At 38.3% G+C, this 24,170-nt stretch overlaps 1 protein-coding gene across 1 annotated transcript in view; it reads right to left on the reverse strand.

The window, feature by feature from the left end:
* Positions 1 to 24,170, reverse strand: part of SPATA16 (spermatogenesis associated 16) — a 252,946-nt gene that overhangs the window by 157,917 nt on the left and 70,859 nt on the right. The window lies entirely within an intron of this gene.

Consider the following 24,170-nt stretch of genomic DNA (forward strand, 5'->3'; position numbering starts at 1 on the left):
GGACATGTAGCATTCACCAGGAACTTGTACTTCCCTGGACTTCCTCAGTTTTAGTATTTGTCTTAAACTAGCTCACTGTTTAAACTACTTGTGTGGAAATTTTTTTGTATGTAAAGACAACAAATTAGGAGACTAAAAACAAACGTCCCCATGGAGACTAGCAAAATAGTTTTCACTCTGTCAACGAACACTGTTAACTACAGCATGCACTCATGAAAAGAATCTTGTAAAATTTCAGGTTGGTCACCTGATGTGTTTGGAAATAAAACGCAATTGTGACTTTAAGGTTAACATTTGCACAGATATTTTCCATTTGCAAAACTCTTTCATATTGATAATATCCTTTCACCCGCTTTACAAGTGTTGAGGAAGATATTGTTATTATCCCCTGTTCAGAGATACAGAAACTGAGGAAAAGAGATGTTAAATGACTTGTGAAAGTTAAGGCTAGTCAGTGATGCGCAGAGATTCAAATTCAGATCTTTGGCTTCTGAAGTTTGTTTTACTACATTACAAGGAAACTTCCAGCTCCTCTATTTTCCTTTACTTGTAGTTACAGAATTAGCCCTTGAAAATCTAGAACTTTTTAAAAAATCAATTGACCTTGAAGGAAATCGAGATAAACATATCTCATCTTTCTCATTATGTGTACTTATCCCAGGTCACACCAATTACATTTTAGAACATTTCAAAATTTTAAGTACATAAATGCTTTTAATATTCCAGTGAGAATTTACAGAAGAAGTTACAGAAAGGCTAAGTGGCTTGTTCAGCCCATCATAATGGATTTTTAAAGCTGGTATATTAGAAAGTGGGAAACAAATATAAAAACATCCTCTTAAAATAATGTTAAGAATAATCCCACCCATGAGGAGTGTCTGTACAGCGTTCCTGCATGCTTCAAGGACCAAAATGAACATTTCCTGAAGGCATTACTCAGCATGGGAACTGTTCATTAGCACTCTCTGTTCTGTTTTCCAAGGACCACATGGAAATCAACAACAATAACTGGTAGATTTAAATTCTATAGAGAGGTCCCAAAGGACAGATGTATTGTTGCATCATACACCACTCCCTTACACTAATATATTGCTTCTTCATTTACGAACCATTTTTATATCAATTAGTAAATGGAAAGAAAAGATAAAAGCTGAATAGCTGCTGACCTCAGAGTTAAGACTATCTTAAATTGTTAAAAGAAAAAGAGTGGAAGCTAGGATAACACACAAAACACCAAGCCAGATGATGGTAGACTAAAGTGCAGTCAACTTGAACATATGTTGAAGGGAAGAAAGGTAGGGGGTGCCATGTCTGGGTGAAGAGCCATGGTGAGGAATGGCAAGATTAATGGAAGCAATACAGAAACACTGTGTAGGGGGGTATTTTAATTAATCTATTGCAGGCTCTGTTATAATGAAAAAATTACAAATATAACCATGTAAGTTTACAAATATGTTTAATATAAACAGAGTATGATCTTTTTATCACATCTTTTGAAACTTGGACGGGCAACTCAAGGAATCTGATTCAGCTTCAGAAACTGCCCATAATTGAAAACTTAAGAAGGGTCAATATGTTTTTTTGTTTTGTTTTTTTGCCTTTGCTATGTGTTCAAACATTTCTCTCTTACCAGATATAGTCATTGTTATCTCCTCCTCTTCCTCCCCCTGTCCCGCTCTCTCCTTCTTGTCCTCCTCTCCTCCCCTCCCTGCTTTCTCCTCCTCCTCCTTCTGCAGAAGAGAAATTTCTAATAATATACCTGAGCTATCAGTGTCCTATTTCTTGGGTTTGTACTAAGATAAGCACATAATGACTCCCAAATGCTTAGCCATTTATATTCCTTGGGTAATATATGGCCATGTTTAATTGTTAATTTATTTGTTATTTCCTTCATTATCTTTTTTTCTTATTTATGTCAGAAATCAGGCTACGTATTTACCTTACAAAGCTATTTTTTATTGATTCATGTGGTGATCACAAAAAGAAGCAGGCTTCACATAAAGGACTTCCCTGGTGACACAGATGGTAAAGCATCTGCCTACAATGTGGGAGACTTGGGTTCGATCCCTGGGTCGGGAAGATCCCCTGGAGAAGGAAATAGCAACCCACTCCAGTACTCTTGCCTGGAAAATCCTGTGGATGGAGAAGCATGGTAGGCTACGGTCCGTGGGGTCACAAAGAGTTGGACACAACTGGGTGAATTCACTTTTTCTTTTCACATAAAGGAAGAGTGAAAACTGGTGATATATGTTAGAATAGAGTCTTATGATTTAAAAGCTGTGTTGCATCAATATTGTAGAGTAGACTTGTCAAGAAGTATTATTATCCACAAATCACACATGAGAAAATCAAGACTTTTTTGAAACAACCAGTGAAATGGTAGTTGAACTTAGATTTTATAATTTCGGGGACAATGCCCACCACATCCCACTGTCCTCTCCATCTGTATAGAAATTCTTTCAGACTTTAAAGATGCTATGACTTTCATCATTTTCAGGATGAGATATGATGACAGCCAGAATTTCTAGGAGAAAGAAAAATTACTGTGATATCATAGGTTTGCTGGGATGTAGTACCTTCATGTATAAATGTAAGGAAACCTTCTCAAGAGTTACTGCAAAGATTAACTGAGAACGCATAGGAAATGCCTAATTCACACTTGCTCTACCAAGTAATAGTAGATAAGATATTCAATAAATGCTTGTTCTTGTCCCTGCGCAAGAACTATTTCTTAATATGGTCACCTTTGCACTGCAGAGAAGTATCGTGGCTGTTCTCTGCAGTATGGTACAGTGAACAGTCTTTGCCCTTCCATAGAAATTGGCATGTTTTACATTCTTTTTCAGGGTTGGAAGGAAAACTTGGAGTGTTTAATATCATCTTCAGTGAAAGCTTTTTTTTTTATAGGTAAATATACTTTTATGGGCACAAAATAGCAAGAGATATAAATGTACTAATGATCCATGCAGTATTTTAATATGCCCAACTTCCCAAACAGGCAAAGTGCCTACTTGCTAAAAGTCCAAACAGATATACTTAAATGGCCCTGCCATGGTTTCCCTTTGTTTTCTCCACACTTGCAAGGTCATAGAAACATGCAAGCATACATGGCCACATATATAGAGATTGCATTTATTTTAATTCAATTGAAAGGAACAACCAGTAATTTAGAAATAAAGTTAGGAAGAAACAGCAATATTTAAACTGAAGCCTGATCTTTAAGAGTTGAGAAAAACAGTATGGATAATGTCATATCTTTCTGAAATGAATGGCAATGTCATCCAAACAGTCACCCATGTTTTCGCAAAGCAAGACACTATGAGATGCCCAGGATTATGTATATTCAGGTAAGAAGATCACATCTTTTTCTTCTCCTCTTGTTATCCTCCTATAGGCAGTATCAACACTGATACTTGGTAGACTAAATATTTTTTCATATCAAGAAACTGGGTCCAGCAATGTCCCCTTTTGTTTTACTACTAGTATTGTGATTTTATGCTTACCTAAGATGATGAGAATTATTTTGTTTCACTGAATGCTATTGAATGGTTGAATTTAATGGCCAGTTTTTTTAGGCTTAGCTATTTTAGAGACGAAGCTATTTGTCTCTAAGTTTTATTGAGGCATACTTGACAAAAATTGTATGTATTTAAAGTGTAAAATGTGATAGTTTGATACATGTATACATTGTGTAATGACTATTACAATCAAGTTAACAGATCTGTCACCTCACATCTCACATAGTTAACCTTTTTGTTTTTTCAGTGTGGTGAGAACACTTAGCATCTATTCTTTGCAAATTTAAAATATACAGTAAAATATTATTAACTATATTCATACTATGCTGAAAGTTGAAACCACTTTTCTTCCCACCCTCAGGCCCTGGCAACAAATATTCTACTCTCTGACTCTCTGAGTTAGACGTTTTTAGATTCTGTGTAAGTGAGGTCATACAATGTTTGTCTTCCTGTGTCTGGCTTATTTCAGTTTTAGCATAATGTACTCTAGGTTCATTCATATTGTCACAAATGTCAGGATTTCCTACTTTTTTATGGCTGAATAAAATTCTGTGTGTGTGTGTGTACCTATTTCACATGTTCTAAGTGAACATGTAGATCTTTTCCACATCGTGGCTATTATGAATAATGTTGTAGTGAACATGGGGTGCAGATGTCTTTTCAAGATACTGACTCCATTTCTTTGGATATATACCAAGTAGTGGGATTGCTGGATCATATTATAGTTCCTTTTTAGATTTTTTAAGGAACCTCCATACTGTTTTCCATAATGGCTATAGCAATTTACAACAATGCACAAGGGTTCCCTTTTTCTCCAACCTTGATAACACTTGTTAGCTCACTTTTTGTTTTAAATAATAACCATCCTAACAGGTATGAGGTGGTAGCTCACTGTTTTACTATGCATTTTCCTGAAGGTTAGGGATGCTCATAAATCTGTTGGTCATTTGTATGTCTTCTTTGAAAAATGTCTATTCCAATATTTTGCCCATTTTAAAAAACAGGTTATTTTCCTGCTATTGAATTATGAGTCCCTTATATATTTTGGATATTAACCCCTTATCATGGTTTATAATCCCTAATGTATGGTTTGCAAATTTTTTCTCTTATTTCATAAGTTGCCTTTTCATTTTGTTATTTCCTTTGCTGTGCAGAAGACTTTAATTTGACATAGCCCCACTTATTTATTTTTTGCTTTTGTTGCTTGTGTTTCCGGTATCATATACAAAACATCATTGCAGAGACCAATGTTAAGAAGCTTTTTCCCTATAATTTCTTCTACGAGTTAATAGTTTGAGGTTTTATTTTTAAGTCTACTCCATTTTGAGTTGATTTTTGTAATGGTGTAATACAAGGGTCTAATTTTTTCTGCATGTGGCTATCTAGCTTTTTTTATGCCATTGAGAAAGAGACTATCCTTTTCCCATTATGTATTCCTGACATCCTTTTCTTAGACTTATTGACCATACTCATGTGGATTTATTTCTGTGCTTTTTATTCTGTTCCATTCGTTTATGTGTCTGTTTATATGACAGTACCATTCTTGTTGGTTACTTTGTCCGATAGCTTTGTAATATAGTTTGAAGTCAGGAAGTGTGATGCCTTCAGTTCTTTTTTTCTCAAGATTGCTTTAGCTATTCAGGTTTTCTTGTGGTTCCTTATGAATTTTGACTCACTTCTATTTCATTGAAAAACGTCACTGAAATTTCCAAAGTGATTGCTCTAAATCTGTAGATTTCTTTGGGTAGTATGGAATTTTAACAATATTTATTACTGCAGTCCATGAATATAGGATATCTTTCTGTTTGTGTCTTCTTCCATCTTTCATCAATGTCATATAGTTTTCAGTGTATAGGTATTTTATCTCCTTAGTTAAATTTATTCCCAAGTATTATTGGTTTTGGTGCTATTGTAAATAAGACTTTTTTTTTTTTTTTTTTAACAAAGTAGGCCCAAACCAAGGACTGCTTCAGGGTACACAACCAGAACTGAGATCTGCAGTCATGGTTCTGAAGGCATGGATGGTCATGTCTCCCACCAGATCCCTGGGTGGGTAGAATTTTTCCCTGACTGCAATGGGGAGGGGCCGGAGCTGTATCACAGAAACATTTCCGGATCTCTAGGGGTGCAAATGAGACTGTTTCCAGTCAGGTCCCAGGGCTGGTAGGACTGCTTATGGTTAGTGACTGGAAGGGGATGGAATCAGATCATGAGTTACTTCAGTGCTCACAGCCAAGACCAAGGTCTGTGGGCCTATTACTGAGGCACAGGTAGGCATGACTTCTCCTATGTCACTTGGCATATTGTGCCAGTGGCAAAACCAAGGTCAAATGGGGCTACAGACAAGTCCACAGGGGTCAGAACTGTTTTTGAGTCTAGTTAAGACCACTGTAGGGACATCAACCCCTTGGTTTGGGCCTGCTTTATTAAAACAGACTTCTTTGGTCTTGAGCCCTTCCTTGAGGTTTCATAGTCTCCTACCTATAAAGGCAATGTAGTCTGTGAATCACTGCCAAATAACTGTTGCCAGGGGATGATACAAGCTGGGAACCTCCTGTTCTGCTGTATTGCTGATGTCACTCCTGGCCAAACTTTAAACATTCAGTAATGGTAAAGAGGAATATGTTGTATTTTAGACAGCTCATTTTATGAGATCTGTAAGAACTTTTCAACATTTCTGTTACTTCTGTTATAAACCAGTTTATTCTAAAACTCATTAATATCTGTAATGCTTTAAGCTCATATCACCTCTGAGCATTTTAATCATCCTCCAAGTTATAAATAATAATATCCCCAAAGATTTATACATAAATATAAATTTTATAAAATATCCAAATTATTTACTTTATTGAGTATTTGTTAGATTCAAAAATGGTATTCTATTTTATTATTGAAGTATAGTTGATTTACAATGTTGTATTCATTTCTGCATAAAGTGACTCATATATACATCCTTTTTTATATTCTTTCCTATTATAGCTTATCTCAGGATATTGAATATAGTTCTCTTGCGGTACAGTAAGACCTTGTTGTTAATCTGTTCTATAGGTAATAGTTTCCTCTACTAACCCCAACTCCCAGTCCATCCCTCTCCCACTCTCCTCACCCTCCATTGGCAACACAAGTCTGTTCTCTATGTCTGTGAGTCTGTTTCTCTTTTGTAGATAGGTTGATTTGTGCCATACTTTATATTCCATGTGTAAGTGATGTCATATGGTGTTTGACTTCCTCTTTCTGACTGACTTCACTTAGTATGATAATCTCTAGGTCCATTCATGTTGCTCCAAACGGCATTATTTCATTGTTTTTATGGCTGAGTAGTATTCCATTGTATATGTGTACCACATCTACTTTATCCATTCAGCCATTCCATGTCTTAGCTATTGTGAATAGTGCTGCTACGAACATAGGAGTGAACATGTCTTTTTGAATTATAGTTTGTCTGGATTACAGGCCCAGGAGTGAAATTGCTGTATCATAGGGTAATTCTATTTTTAGATTTCTGCAGAACCTCCATACTATTTTTCATAGTGACTGCACCAACTTACCTACACACCAGCAGTGTAGGAGGCTTCCTTTTTATCCACATCCTCTCCAACATTTGTTATTAGACTTTTTTAAAGCTGGCTCTTCTGACAGGTGTGAGATGGTGTCTCTTTGTAGTTTTGATTTGCATTTCTCTAATAGTGACATTGAGCATTTTTTCATGTCAAAAAGGGTATTTTAAAAATAATAGTCTCATTGGGGGGCATTCTCTGTCCCCCTTCTGATGTCTGTGTCAGAAGATTTCTCTGTCCCTCTTCACTTTAATAAAACTCTGCTACACAAAAGCTCTTGAGTGATCAAGCCTGGTCCCTGGTCCCAAAGTTAAATCTTCTTCAGCGATCATGAATCTGACACTGTTCACTGTAAGCTATCATCATAGGGGCTCGTCCAGGATCTTCAGGACAAGGTAAGAATGCTCAGAGCTCTAGCCTCTGTGCTTTCTCAGTATGCATGTTTTCTGCTTTACTTTACTAACTCTATGGTATGCTTGTGTAAATGAATGACATGCCCTGCGCGAAGCAAGTGATGAGCCCTGCTCTGTGGTTTCACAGTGCCTCCTAATGACTGAAGGCAGCCCCCAAAAGGGGAGCTTTGTCAGAGGTTTATACCGACCTGCCAATGCCAAGAGACACCCAAGGTCGCTGCTAGGGGAGCAGCCAGAAATGGGCAAAGCATGTGGACTGAACTTTCCTTTCTCAGTTACTTTTTCCTGCACTCTTTGACCATTCCATAATTGCGTGGGGAATTAGAACTATTAACATAATCTGTCGGATCATAGACTTTCAAGGGACTTGTGATCCATGCTGTTATTGTGTACTTTTGCTTAGACCCCATGTATGGAAGCACTTAGCCTTGCTAGACTGGGCAAGCCTTGCTAGAAAGTTACTAGGAGCACATATGGAGCAAGGTGGAACTCGAGCTCTAGCAGCATGTTTGAAGTGAGGCAGAGCTCTAGCTGCAGGAATGTCTCTCAGGCTAGATAGAGGTCACTCTCTTAGCTGCCTGCCTCAGGGGCCAGCGACCTGAAAATGAGCCTTTGTCACAGCTGTGTCTCCTATCTATGTGTATAAAAGCACTGCTGGTGACCATGAGGTTTTTGAGGATACAAATCGGGAATTGCAAGATCTGTTCAGATTGGAAATGCAACGGGCTTCTTCTTTTGGTAGTGCCAGCTCTTAGCAGAACAGAGAAGGCTTTCTGATGGTGTTTGTCTCAACTCCCTAGAAATATTCCTTTTGTGGAATCTGTAGAAATGAACTGGAAGGATTGTTCCTAGTGGCTTGAGGACAAAAATTACTTTTTCCTCGCTGGTCAACACTCCACTACCTCTTTTGCCATCACATATACTGGCGTGGTGACACTCAGAAGGGACATCTTGATTGTTGTTCACCCCTTTATGACTCACCATTTCTACTGCAGTCAGGACTGTACTCAGGAATGTGAACAGGCACACGTAATATGGATGCTTCCCCTAGTAGTACTAGCTTGGGAAACATTTCGAAAAGCTACTCTGCTTCGCCTTGAGTGGCATCAGAGAAAAGGGAAAATCAAAGAAAGGTCTTGGTGGTATGGAACTAAGTCAATTTGGGATGTCATCAGGTCTACCCCTGGTGCATCTCTTTTAGGGAGCATTTAACAGGAGGCTTCCTGTGTGCTGATCTGTCATGAATCCTTTGTTCCTTATTAATCCTTGAATATTCAAGGATTAAGAGGAGCTGGCAAGCCCCAGCCAGGGACTGAGGAATGCATGCATTTCCTTTGTTAGCTTTTCTATACGGTGAAAAGTAACTATTTATGACCCTCTTCCTTTCTGATGTGGACCATACTGTAAAAGTTCATTTACAACCATCTCTCTTTGATATGGATTCTAGCCTTATGTTTCCTTGATAATTTGTAAGATTTTTGATCCTATCATTGCTGAAAAAGCTACCTTGTAAGACAGTATATATACCCACACTATGTTGAATAAAACACCCTTGTTCCATCAGAGCTTGGGTCCCCATGTCTTTCTTCATCTCTCTCTCTCTCTTTCAGGCTAATTCTTTGGAGCACAGAGGCCCGCTGAGCTTGCTTGTTGGGAGCTGCGTTAGGCATTACTGACAAAATGGAGGCATGGCCCCAACCCCCTCTCCTCATACCGCAGGCACAGTCCCGGGATGAAGGAGTTAGGTCTTGTGATTCTGACTTGTCCTTTCCTTCCTTTGGTTGAGTTGGCTGGAAAGAATGTTAAGGTGTTTATTGGTCTTGCGAGGAACATGAGAAAGCACAAAGCCTTCTGCAGTTGTGCCCAGGAAATAATCCATAAAGTTAACTATTGACATTTGTTCAAGGATCTTTACAAAGAATGTTCCAGGATGAGCACATAGGCCGCAGCTTGAGGCCATGGGAAAGATTGTTATATGACACCTGCTTGTGAGGGAAATGTTTATGGCAAAAGAAGTTTGCTGAGTTTAGGGGTTAGGAATAATTAAAAATAGTTAGAAGCTAAAAGTTTAAGGAATGTTGTAGCATTGGCATATTTTACTATAGCTTATAGAGACTAGGAATTTTAGAGATACTAATAGCTAGAAGCCTTTTTAGGAGATAATGAGCTTAGGATACTAGGAGCTAGCAGGATTTAGAAAGATAAGAAATAAACTGAGGAATGTGGTATGCAGCCCAGAGACAACCATGAGTTACAGTGTAATCACAAGGACAAGAGGGAACTCTGAAGGACAGCAATGATTTATGGAGACAGTAAATCTGGGTGAGGGGAAACTAAAGATGTCAAACCTCTGACCTAATGCTTTTGTAAAAGTATAAAATAAAACCTGATGCTTGAAATAAACATGCAGTCATGCACTTTGAGTCAGAGGCTGCATCATTCTTTGTCGACACCGCTCATCCCTTCAGGCCAATTCCCTGGCTGCTGGAGCTGGACTCCGGCACTTACTTACTTGCCCGGGTTTTCAAGACCTCCTCAAGAGGGCGCCCTGAGCCTGTGTAAGCGGCGCAAACCCTTTGTCTTAGGGTTTTCTTGGTTTTCTGTGTAAACCAGGGAATATTAGCCTCTTTCTTTCTTTTACTGTCTTATCATCAACTCCATACCACCAGGTTCCGGTCCATTAAAGGACCTCAACACATCTCCACCCCGCCTCGGTGGTAGAACCGGGAGGGATGAGTAAGACCTGCATCAGTAAGGGACAGACTAAGTCCAACCAGGGAAGGAAAGCTTCAGTGGAGAGTCTGTCTACACACCCATCTAGAGCAGGGAAGGACGCTTCTGGTGGAAAAAAGCCACGGCTGTGCATGCCTCTTTTTTCTGTCTTACAGATGGGAGCTAGCAGTTCCAGAACCATTTCTTTAAAATGTATTTAAAAGAACTGGGACAAGTTTGATCCCCAGAGTTTAAAAAAGACACTCCTGATCTTCTGTGATACTGAATGGCCACAGTATCCTTTAGAAGTTGGGGAACTCTGACCTGTTGAAGGATCTCAATTATTACTGTTTTACAACTAGACCAGTTCTGTAGAAAACAAGAGAAATGGGTAGAAGTGACATATATGTTGCTCTTTATCTCGCTGTGAGACATGCCAGACTTATGTCCTAAGGGTGCAGATTTGGGTGTGAAACCTTCAGCTGCCTCCTGTTCTCTTACTTTGTCCCTGTGTCTGGGGCTCCCAACTGAACAGGCTGAGAATTCTGGCACCCTTCCAGGAGGGGTTGCTTCAGTCTTGGTAGAAATTCAAATAGTACCGATTGCAGTCGAGACTATCGAGAAGATCAAAAAAGTACATAGAAGGCTTTACGGGACTAGCTTTACTTTATGGAACTTAATTGGAGAGATGTAATGTATGTCTTGGGACAGACACTGACTCCTGACTTGAGAACTCGAGTTTTGGGGGAAGCTACTACTTTTGGAGATGAATGGCTTGAACATGAGAGAAGGGGAAAGAGGGAACATGAAATAGCCCTCCTTCCTACTAGGAGCTAAGTGGTTCCAATAACAGAGACACTTTGTCAGATGTATTCCTGAAGGACTCAAGTGAGCATGCATGCTGAGACTTTAGACTATGCTAAGTTGTTTGACATAGAACAGGGAGAGAAGGAAACTCCTGGTAAATTCCTAGAGAGATATGGGAGGCTCTCCACGAGTTTACTGATGTCAATTTTGAAAGTGCACGACGAATGGTCTTAAAAGATAGATTTCTCACTCAGTCAGCTCCAGATATCTGCTGTAAGTTACGAAAACAGGTGTTTGGACCAAATCAGTCTTTAGAAAAACTGTTACAGCTGGCTCAGACAGTATATTATGGTAGAGAATATAAGGAGGAAAATAAGAGGCAAAAAAGAACCAGGCAAAAGACTGAAGCCCCAACAGTGGCTGTTAGATCTGCTCTGAAACAGCCTGAGAAAAATGCCCAGAGGGAACCCAGGTGAAAGGGGACGGGCTTGCTATTACTGTGGAAAGGAGGGGCATCTCAAGTGAAGTTGCTCTTAGGGATCTAAGCCACCTCTGGCTCCATGTCCAGTCTGCAAAGGACCACACTGGAGAAGAGACAGCCCTCTGAGGCATATGCCCCAGGGGTCGGACTCTCAGGACAGTCAGGGCTGAAGGTTCCCAGTAGTCCCTATACAAGCTCCCATTCTAATAACACCCAAGAAACCCTGGATAGTAATAACTGTGGGGGCCAATCAGTCAATTTTCTTTTGGGCACTGGGGCAACTTTCTCTATGCTCACTGAAGCCCCTGGTGCACTTTGCTCCTGATTCACTACTGTAATGGGACTGTCAGGATGAGCCAAACGCTATTATTCCAGTCATCCTTTAAGCTACAGCTGGGACTCTGTGCTGTTTTCTCACGAGTTTCTGATCATGCTGGAGTTTCCCTCACCCGTTCTGGGGAGGGGCATACCGAGGAAGCTCCAGGCCTCTGTTTTCATGAATGTGGAGCCTGCTCTTTCTCTCCCAATAATTGAACAAAATGTAGATCCTAGAGTGTGGGCTGATGGAAAAATTATGGGTCGAGCACAAAATACTGTTCCTGTTGTTATCAAGCTCAAAGACCCTCACCAATTTTCACGTCAAAAGCAGTATTGATTAAAGCCCAAGGTGTTAAGGAAGGGTTAAAACCCATCATTGAAAATTTAAAGGTGCAGGGGCTATTAATTCCCTGTAATAGTCCATGCAACACTCTTATTTTGGGTGTAAAAAAGTCAAATGATAAATGGAGACTAGTTCAAGATTTATGAAAATAAATGAGGCTATGGTTCCTTTTACTCATATGCCCCAAACAAACGGATTTTCTTGCTTATAGGTCTGGGTAGACACTTTTACTGGATGGATTGAGGCTTTTCCCTACCAATAGTGAACAGGCTAAGGAAGTTATAAAAGTTTTAATCCATGAAATTATTCCCAGGTTTCGGCTGCTGTGGAGCCTCGAGTGACAATGGCTCTGCCTTTAAGGCTGCTGTAACTCAAGGGGTGTCGAAAGCTCTAGGAATAGAATATCACTTACACTGTTCCTGGAGACTCCAATCTTCGGGAAAGGTAGAAAAAAGCTAATGACATTATTAAGTGACATCTGCATAAGCTAACTCAGGAAACACAAGACAGTTGGTTTAAAGTTTTACCCATAGCTTTAATGAGGGCTCAAACTGCCCCTAAGAAGAAGGGACTGTCTCTATGACAGACTATTTTTGTGCACAGATATTATCATAGATCCTGAAGCCTTAAAATGAACTGTGTGACTCAGGTTTTAGCTTTTCAACAGACATTACTGGGAGATTAATTCCTGACCCAGCCTTTGAGTCAAACGAGCCTCTGAGCCAGGAACCAAGATGGACCTAAGAATCTAGGTGGGCTTGCTTCTGCTGACTCAAAAAGTCCTGAGTCTGCCATTTGACCCTCAAGACAGTGCATTTCTGTCCTGGACTCATTCCTATGCTGCATTCCAAAATTGGTTTAATTTCTGGGTATGTGTAGCACTCCCCTCCTCATCAACTGAAGACTTCCCACAGTGGGTTTCTCCACTTCAAGGAAAGGACTTTCTTCAACTCTGAGAATACCTTTACCAACAACAATCATATGTGACACCTCTTCTTGATCTGATGACATCTAACAATCCTAAGATGGACTGATGTAACTATGGACATAATGTAACTTTTAATTTTGATTATGTTTTAACTTGGTTTAATGACTATTTTGCTGAACATAATAAGGTAAATGTGTCTAGATCTGGTGGTTTTCTACCTGATGTTTATCAAATATGGGATGAGGTCATATGGCTAACTCCTAAAAAGGGACACCTACTATCTAATGCTCCCATATACTGGGAACAAATAGAGCCATCCCCAGAAGTTAGCTGACAACTTAATTATAATGATTGGAAACAACTGGGATTTTTGCCTCAAGAAATATACAATACAATCATTTCTGTGTTTTCCAATCCCAGTTTAAGTCCTCCTTTCGCCTGGCCAGGAACTGATTGGGACTGGATCCCTCAATCACACTTGTTTGCTCCAAATAGGACCTACCGGATATGTGGCTCTTAGCTATGGGTGTGGCTTCCCCCTAGCTGGATAGGAAGATGCACCCTAGGTCTAACTTTTACTCATGGCTTCATATTTTCAGAGCTTCCAGAGAAGCCTACTAATCTGCCACACTTAAAACTCATTGGGCAAGATCTGTATTTCACTGGTATGATTATCTGGCTACAATATTTGTTCTCTCTCTGGGAACTACAGATCAGATGTTATGCTACGAGTTGATGCTCTGATTAACTTTCAGCCCTTAATGCTGAACAAATACAAATTAGGTGGTTTTACAAAACAGATTGGCCTTAGATAGTCTAACGGCTGCACAAGAAGGAACTTGTGCCATTATTAATACCCAATATGAGTACTAATGTTACTCATTTTACTAAACACATGAACAAGATGATTCAGGCTATAGATTCTCCTGAAGCCTCAGCCACCTCACTTTGGGAAACGTTAACTAGCTCCCCATGGTGGAAAACTATCTTAATCATAATAATTCTAACTGTTCTGTTTTTACTGTTTGCTCTCTGCATCTGTAACTGTGTAACTGGATTTGTTTCTAGCCATCTGAAAGCTTTTAAGTTACAGATGGTTTTCCAGGTTCCTACAAGTGCCACAGCCTCCTCCAACAATTACCTGGGGCCCCTGGATCAGAGACCCTCCATATGAGGGTTAGGAGAATATGTTGCCTCAAAAATTTAGGGACCATGTCCCATCAAAGCAGGAAGTAGTTATGGAATGAAAATGATGCCGCTTTCCCTTGGCAACATAATTCTCCTAAAAGAAAAGGGGGAATGAGAGAGTCAGTTTCTAGGCATGTTGATAAGTCCGGGGTCCCTGAGGAGGAGAAAGGGGTCTGGGGCTCTTGAAGTGGAGATAGGGCTCTGGGGTTCTCAAGGAGGAGGAAAGGACAAACTTTTTTTTTTTCCCTCTACATTCCTTAGTCACATAAACTGGTTTTTTTCTTTAAGCCCAGAACTGATGGGCTTGTTTGTTGTTACACAACAAACAACTCAGTTTAAACTCTGTACTAGGCAGTATATAACAGCAATGTATCCTGCTTGAGGACTACTTCTCCTTGCTGAAAACCTTCTGGCTAATCCTGTTATCTTAAAATGTAAATTATGGGAGTGGGTCTAGTAAGATCTTTACAACCTTGAGGCATTCTTTGGATTTAAACTTTGGGAGTTGGTGATGGACAGGGAGGCCTGGCATGCTGCAGTCCATGGGGTCACAAAGAGTCAGACACGACTGAGCCACTGAATTAAAATGAATAACTAATTTAAAAAGTATATAACTCCCTTGCTAACACTAGCGAGGGGGGGCACTCTCCATCCCCCTTCTGATGTCTGTGTCAGAGGCTCTCTCTGACCCCTTTCACTTTAATAAAACTCTGCTATACAAAAAAAAAAAAAAAATAGTCTCCTCTATGCATATATAGAGTTTATTACTATTACCATTGAAAATTGTTATTGGTGGTGGGATTGAAACAAAATACATATCTGACATTTTAAGATTTAGGAATGATTTTAAAAATTATTTTACTTAGATTTAAAGATAAGAAAACCAAGGCAAAGAGAAGTTAATTAGTTGTAAAAGTCAAAGCTATAAGGGATGAAGCAGTAATTCAAATTGATTTCTTTGTTAATTTTTATTTTGAGTGATGGGTTCTTTAGAGGTGTATTGTTAATTTCTAAGTATTTGGAGGGATTTTTCTAAATATCTTACTGTTAATAATTTCTAATTTAATTTCATTGTAGTAAGAAAACAAACTGTCAGATTTCAAATATTCAAAATTTTACTGAGCCTTATTTTTATTTTTGGTAATAACTTCTTTTCCTGAAATCTACTTTGTCTGATATTAACATAACTAAGCCTGACATAAAGAGATGTTTTTATATTTACTCTATGTCATATCATTTTTCTTCCTTTGATGGACATGGGTTTGGGTGGACTCCGGGAGTTGGTGATGGACAGAGAGGCCTGGTGTGCTGCAATTCATGGGGTCGCAAAGAGTCGGACACGACTGAGTGACTGAACTGAACTGATTTTCAAACTATGTCTTTTTATAGATAGCACATGGTTGAATCGTCTAATTTAATCTACACTGACAATATCTTCCCTTGATGAATGCAAAGAAATAGAGGAAGACAATAGAATGGGAAAGACTAGAGATCTCTTCAAGAAAATTAGAGATACCAAGGGAACATTTGATGCAAAAATGGGCACAATAAAGGACACAAATGGTATGGCCCTAACAGAAACAGAAGATATTCAGAAGAGGTAGAAAGAATAAACAGAAGAACTATATAAAAAAGATCTTCATGACCCAGATAATCACGATGGTGTGACACTCACTAGAGCCAGACATCCTGGGATGCAAAGTCAAGTGGGCCTTAGGAAGCATCACTACAAACAAAGCTAGTGGAGGTGATGAAATTCCACTTGAGCTATTTCAAATCCTGAAAGATGATGCTGTGAAAGTGCTTCACTCAATATGTTGGCAAATTTGGAAAACTCAGCAGTGGCCACAGGACTGGAAAAGGTCAGTTTTCATTCCAATCCCAAAGAAAGGCAATGTCAAAGAATGTTCAAACTACCGCACAATTGCACTCATCTCACACGCTAGCAAAGTAATGCTCAAAATTCTCCAAGCCAAGCTTCAACAGTATGTGAACCGTCAACTTCCAGATGTTCCAGCTGGGTTTAGAAAAGGCAGAGAAACCAGAGCTCAAATTGCCAACATCCGCTAGATCATCGAAAAAGTGGGAGAGTTCTAGAAAAACATCTATTTCTGCTTTATTGACTATGCCAAAGCCTTTAACTGTGTGTATCACCACAAACTGTGGAAAATTCTTCAAGAGATGGGAATACAAGACCACCTGACCTGCCTCTTGAGAAACCTGTATGCAGGTCAAGAAGCAACAGTTAGAACTGGACATGAAACAACAGACTGGTTCCAAACTGGGAAAGGCATACATTAAGGCTGCATATTCTCACCCTGCTTATTTAACTTATATGCAGAGTACATCATGAGAAATGCTGCTGCTGCTGCTGCTGCTAGGTCACTTCAGTCGTGTCCAACTCTGTGCGACCCCATAGACGGCAGCCCACCAGGCTCCGCTGTCCCTAGGATTCTCCAGGCAAGAATACTGGAGTGGGTTGCCATTGCCTTCTCCAATGCATGCAAGGGAAAAGTGAAAGTGAAGTCGCTCAGTCATGTCCGACTCTTAGCGACCCCATGGACTGTAGCCTACTAGGCTCCTCCGTCCATGGGATTTTCCAGGCAAGAGTACTGGAGTGGGGTGCCATTGCCTTCTCCTGAGAAATGCTGGACTGGATGAAATACAAGCTAGAGTCAAGATTGGTGGGAGAAATGTTAATAACCTCAGATATGCAGATGACACCACCCTTATGGCAGAAAGTGAAGAAGAACTAAAGAGCCTCTTGTTGAAAGTGAAAGAGGAGAGTGAAAAAGTTGGCTTAAAACTCAACATTCAGAAAACTAAGTCATGGCATCTGGTTCCATCTCTTCACGGCAAATAGATGTGGCGACAGTGGAAAACAGTGACAGACTTTATTTTGGGGGGTCCAAAATCACTGCAGATGGTGACTGCAGCCATGAAATTAAAAGACACTTGCTCCTTGTTAGAAAAGTTATGACCAACCCAGACAGCATATTACAAAGCAGAGACATTACTTTGCTAACAAAGGTCCGTCTAGTCAAAGCTATGGTTTTTCCAGTAGTCACGTATGGATGTGAGTGTTGTACTATAAAGAAATCTGAGTGCCAAAGAATTGATACTTTTGAACTGTGGTGTTGGAGAAGAGTCTTGAGAGTCTCCTGGACTGCAAGGAGATCCAACCATTCCATCCTAAAGGAAATCAGTCCTGAATATTCATTGGAAGGACTGATGCTGAAGCTGAAACTCCAATACTTTGGCCACCTGATGCTAAGCACTGACTCATTTCAAAAGATCCTGATGCTGGGAAAGATTGAAGGCAGGAGAAGGGGACAAAAGAGGATGGCATTACCGACTCAATCGACATGAGTTTGAGTAAACTCCAGAAGTTGGTGGTGGATAGGGAGGCCTGGCATGCTGCAGTCCATGGGGTTGCAAAGTATCAGACAAAACTGAGCAACTGAACTGAACTGAATTGGAATGTTTAGTCCATTGGTTTGATATGTTTAATGTACTTACTAATGATTTGGTTCAACCTCAGAGTATTGATGTTATCTTCTACTGTTTCACCCATTATTTGTTCTTCTTTTCCTCTTTTCTTGACTTATTTTCAATTCATTAAATATTTTTTAGTATATAATCTTAATTCATTATTGGCTTCCTAGCTATACTTTTAAAATTTTTAATGATACTCTAGGGATTATAACATGCATTTTAATATAACCCAAGCTACATTAGAGTTAATACTGTACTACCTCATGTAAAAAAAGAACCAAAAACAAAATACTTTAGTACTTAAATTCCATTTGTGCCTCCTCCCATAGACTTTTGTGATACTGTAGTCAAATATCTCACATCAAAATATATAATCTTACTATTTATTATTTTTACTTTAGATAATATATTAAAATGCTATTTTCTCATTTAAATAGCCATTTATCTTTAAATAAATTTTGAGAAGAAAAAATTGTTTAAGTTTACTCATTTATTTATACTTTCTGGTGCTTTCATTCCCTTTTGTAGATCCAAATTTGAATCTACTGTCATTTATTTCAGCTTATGTCTTACCATTTTTCAAAGTGCAGATCTGCTCTATTAATTTTTAAACTTTTATATAAAAATGTTCTTATCGCACTCTAATTTTGAAGAATTGTTTTTGTTGAATTCTGATTTGACATCATTTTTCTTTCAGCACTTTAAGCTTCCTCTTTTATTGTATTTTGGCCTCCATATTTCTGATTAAACGTTACCTGTTATTTGTATCATTGTCCCTTGTGAATAATGTGTTGTTATGCTTTATCTGTCTTTAATATTTTCGCTCCATCTTGGGTTTTCAAAACTCTGCTGTTCCTAGATATGGTTCTGTTTATAATTATTTTAGTTGGGGCTGACTGTGTCTTACTCTTTTTTTAAACCAAATTTGTAAAATTTCCAATAACTACTTTTTATGCCCTTTCCTCTCTCTTTTCTCTTTGAAACAATTACATGTAGATCAGTTCATTTCAGTCGCTCAGTTGTGTCTGACTCTACTACCCCATGGCCTGCAGCACACCAGGCTTCCCTGTCTCTCACCACTTTCGGAGCTTCCTGAAACTCATGTCCATTGAGTTGGTGATGCTATCCAACCATCTCATCCTCTGACTTCCCCTTCTCCTCCCGCCTTCAATCTTTCCCCACATCAGGGTCTTTTCCAATGAGTCAGTTCTTTGCATCAGGCGGTCAAAGTATTGGAGTTTCAGCTTCAGCATCAATGCTTCCAATGAATATTCAGGACTGATTTCCTTTAGGATGGACTGGTTGGATCTTCTTGCGGTCCAGGAGACTTGCAAGACTCTTCTCCCACACCACAGTTCAAAATTCTTTGACTCTTGGCTTTATAGTCCAACTCTCACATCCATACATGACTACTGGAAAAGCCATGTAGTTAGATGACTTGTTACTGTCTGAGGATAGCTCACTGAAGCATTAGTTAATTTTCTAAAATATCTTTTTTACTGTGTGTTCATATTGGGTAATTGCTATTGATTTGTCTTCATGTTGACTAAACCTTTCTTTAGTACTAAATCTTCAATCTGATGTTAAAGTCAATCCATATATTTTCATTTTAGATATTAATAGTTCATTAATCCATGGTAAAATCTCCATTTGTTTCTTTCCTATAGTTTCTATTTTTGTGTGTGTTGAGATTCTCAATTCTTCACTTATTATGGCCATCTTTGCCTCAAGATCCTTGAACCTATTTTTTACAGCTTCTTTAAAATCTTTTTCTACCAATTCTAACATGTGGGTCATCTTGGGGTCTGATTCTATGGACTATTTATTGTCTTAAATATGAGTCTCATTTTCCTATTTCTTTGAGTGTGTAGTAATCTTTAGTTTTATGCTAAACATTTTGGATGAAACTTTGAAAGGAACTGAAATTATGACATCATCACTGCAAACCTGTGGAATTTTTTTCTTATCAGGCATTTAAATGGCAAATACTCTTGTTCTTATCAGGTGTGGTTTTTCAGATGGGTCAGTTTTGCCTTAGAGCTTAATTCTAAGGTGTGGTTCTTTCTGGAGGTCATGGCCCTAACCCTTAAAGCATTGTCTTTCTGGAATTTTAACTGAATGCCTGAGGTACTCAGTGAGCTCTCTTCACACTGGTTCTTCAGTATCTCCTATCACTGCAGCTCCTCTGGTATTTTCATTTATTACTTAGTCCTGCAGCAGGCAGTCTCTGCTACTTGAAGTCTTACTTTTCATATTGGTCAAGAACCTGCAGCAAATCCTCATGCAGTCTTCTACCCTCAACCCCCTCACATAACTATTTCTCCTTCAGTCACCTGCTCTGTAAATTACAGGGTTTTTTAGCAGCCTGATAGTCTAATATCTGATATTCTAAGAGACTTTGTTTTCTTGGGCTCCAAAGTCACTGAAGATGCAGCCATGAAATTAAAAGACACTTGTTCCTTGGAAGGAAAGCTATGACCAACCTAGACAGCATACTAAAAACCAGAGACATCACTTTGCGGACAAAGGTCGGTCTCATCAAAGCTATGGTTTTTCCAGTAGTCGTGTATGGATGTGAGAGTTGGACTATAAAGAAAGCTGAGAACGAAGAATTGATGCTTTTGAACTGTGGTGTTGGAGCAGACTCTTGAGAGTCTCTTGAACTGCAAGGAGATCCACCCAGTCCATCCTAAAGGAGATCAGTCCTGAATATTCATTGGAAGGACTGATGCTGAAGCTGAAACTTCAATACTTTGGCCACCTGATGTGAAGAACTGATTCACTGGAAAAGACCCTGATGCTGAGAAAGATTGAAGGCAGGAAGGGGACAACAGAGGATGAGATGGTTGGATGGCATCACCGACTTGATGGACATGAGTTTGAGCAAGCTCCAGAAGTTGGTGACGGACAGGGAAGCCTGGCATGCTGCAGTCCATGTGGTTGCAAAGAGTCAGATACAACTGAGTGACTGAACTGAACTAATATTCTAATTTCTGCTTCCTCAGCTCATTGAGATTGAAGTTTAACTTGATCTTCAACTCCTTGAGTTTGGTCAGGAAAACCATGGTAGCTCACTGTGTATACTACCCTTCTCTCAAGGATCAACGTCCTGCTGTGACCTTTTTCCAGTACCTAAAAAGAATTGTTTCATATGTTTTGCCTAGTTTTATACTTATTTATAGCAGGAAGGCAGATCCAGTACCAGTAACTCTGTCATGGGTGGAATAAAGAATCCACGGGTTTGTGTTTAATTTTCACAAAATCTCTGAGATGGTATTTGTGAAGTAGGTACAGTTATTATAACCCAATTTTATGGAGAATTAAACTCAGATAAACTGGTGAGTGGGGGAATCAGATTTAAAACCTAGGTCAGATTCAGACTCCGTGAATCTGACTTAATAAATGATGCTGCTTCTGCAATGTGAAATTATATTTACTACGTTTGTTGCATTTATCACACTCTTTTTTCTCATATTTATTAATATTTGTTTTTTAAACTTTGCTACCTCTTCTAATGTGTACAAACACCACAATTCCTGTTTACAACTGCTACCCCACTGCCTAGCACAGGCTCTTGGTTAGCATTCAATAAATATTTGTTGAATGAATGAACGTGGATGAGAACATTATAAAACAATTTTGAAAAGAGGCTTCTTTCTACATATTTGCTATTTTAGACTTCATCTTGCCTGCCACCTAGTGGCATCAAAATTCTACAGCATAGCATGGCTAAGGAAACTCAAACAGGGGCTCTGTATCAACCTAGAGGGGTGGGATGGGGAGGGGGATGGGAGGGAAGTTCAAAAGGGATGAGATATATGTATATCTATGGCTGATTCATATTGAGGTTTGACAGAAAACAATAAAATTCTGTAAAGTAATTATCCTTCAATAAAAAAATTAATTAATTTTTTAAAAAGGCCCCAAAAGAAAAAATTCTACAGCTTAAACAACATCAGTCTAAAGATGGGAAATAGGCAAAAAAAGTGATATGTATTATTAGAATCTTTAGTATTATACACATCAACATATAATTATATGAGAAAAAAGAGTTATAGCAGGATTTCCATTCTTGATAAGATAGCAGTTATTAGAAATCAGTTTCAGGAATGATCAAGACAACACTGACAAACAATGACAACAACACTGACAAACAATGACAATAGTTTGATGAAGTGAGCACAGAGTTGATATGTTCGACTGGTAAGTGTAGGCATTACTTTGGTTTGAGGTTAAAAAAAAAATAACACCCAAATATGCTGCTTTGGATATGTTATTTAAAAAATAAAAACTTGCTAATAGTTGTTTCTAAAGCCTTTGTTGTCTTCCCTGTATCTCAGACGGTAAAAGAATCCACCTGCAATGAAGGAGACCAGGATTCAGTCCCTGGTGGAGAAGATCACCTGGACAAGGGAATGGTAACCTGCTTTAGTATTCTTGCCTGGGAAATCCCATGGACAGAGGAACATGGCAAGCTACAGTCCTTGAGGTCACAAAGGGTTGGACATGACTGAATGACAAACACTTCCACTTTTTTTTCAAAGCCTTTGTATTACTTATTAGCATATTTTAAATGTCAATACTCAGCTAATTAATTTCAAAATGTATCTTTGTTGAACCTAAAACCATACAGTTATGATTCTTGTAGTCTTCTACATGACAAAACAATATGCACTTATTTTTATCAAAAGCAAAACTACATGATGGTTTTCAAGCTAATTTCTGTGTTAACAAATCTGAAGATATGCAGTAGGCCTCACAATTTACATAAAATTAAAGAAAGGATGCTTCAGGAATGCAAATAAATGCAAAAAGGGAATATTTTAATTTTGATCCATGATTAGTATCAACCATCACAGTGTGGTAATAATACAAAAGAAAGATTCTGCATTCAGTGTATAACTAATGGTTATAAGCTATTTATAGACTGAATATCCTGATTATCTATTTTGAGAAATATATTTATGTTTCAGATTCTATTTTAAAAATCTGAGATTTTTAAAAACATTTTAACATTAGAATCATATGCACTGATTTCTGTAGTTCTGCAATATGACAAGCCTAGAAAAATGATTTATTTCACTTAGTGCATAATTAATTGTATGAATTCACTGTTTAACCTCTATTGATTTCCATTTCTTAGTTAGTGTTCAACTTAGAAACAGAAGCAAAAATTATTTTACAATAGAATAAAAAGGATACAGAATTTAATCCTAGCATAATTGGGAAGATCATTTTGCTTTTCATCTTTATATTGTATATCCTCCCCCTCAGTAATTTTCAAGGACTTGAAAGGGCACTCTTAGTTTTAAAACAAAAGTTTCGAAGTCTAAATAGTGAACCTACTGAAACTAATCCCTGCATCCTTACGAACCGTAGTATTTTATTGTTTCTTATGGTACTATTTTGATTAATGTTCATTAAGTTATTTTTATAACACTGAATTGAATTTTGGCATTATTCTGCCATTTAGAATATTTTTATGATTATAAAAATGATTTGAAAATCCATCAAACCATTCTAATATCCAGGAGATATTTTGATTAATATGTAGGCAATTTTGGTGGCACTTCATATGTGTAGTGGAAACCATGGACAAGGTGATAAATAATTACTTTCAGGTGCATCTCAATTCATTATTGTTTAAGTATGCCTATAGATTTTCTGGGCTATTCCCAATTTCAAATATTTTATTGTGCTTACAAGTCACCCAAGTGGCTCAGAAATTCCAATATTTTGACATACTGAAGTATACATTACATTTCCAATATTGGCCCTTTCAAATGGAAATGAAATAAAATTCTTCCAATGTAACCATAGGTCCTGATATTGGGTTTCGAAACTATGGTTGCATAAGGTGTTTTCAGAAAATATAGAGTCAAATTTTCTTTGGTGTCAAAGAGAATCTGTGTTTAGGTTCTGCAGTTTATTTAAAGCAAAAAGTTTCTTTCCAGCAGGTTATCTTAGAAATTTCAAAGTGATTTTGTTGTCAGCAGGTCCTTGATGTCAAACTTAAGCCTATAAGTTTGAGATCTCCATAGAGCTGTTAGGAATATCTGATGGAACTTCTATATCATTGTGGATATAGAGTTATAAATGAGTTTTAGCATGTTGGTAGATCTCCTGCTCACATAATGAGTCTTAATACAATTGATGGTTATGTTTCCTACTGGTTATTAACAGGGAAGGCGTTATGTTTTCATGTTGATATTAGTTTTGTTATTTGTGTCCAAAAGAAATTCAGGATGTATGAGCTCAGAGAATGAACAAGACTAAAGTTTTAGGTAAATTGCTCTAAATCAGGTAAGGAGGTATAGAGGCATCATAATTCTAAGAAAAGAGCTATTTAAAAGATGTAACATAATCACTCTATCTTTGTGATAGATTAAACTGAATACTACCCATGATAA

This window comes from Giraffa tippelskirchi, chromosome 2 (assembly GCF_054371585.1).
Source record: "Giraffa tippelskirchi isolate mGirTip1 chromosome 2, T2T-mGirTip1v1.2.pri, whole genome shotgun sequence".
Classification (NCBI taxonomy): Eukaryota; Metazoa; Chordata; class Mammalia; order Artiodactyla; family Giraffidae; genus Giraffa; species Giraffa tippelskirchi.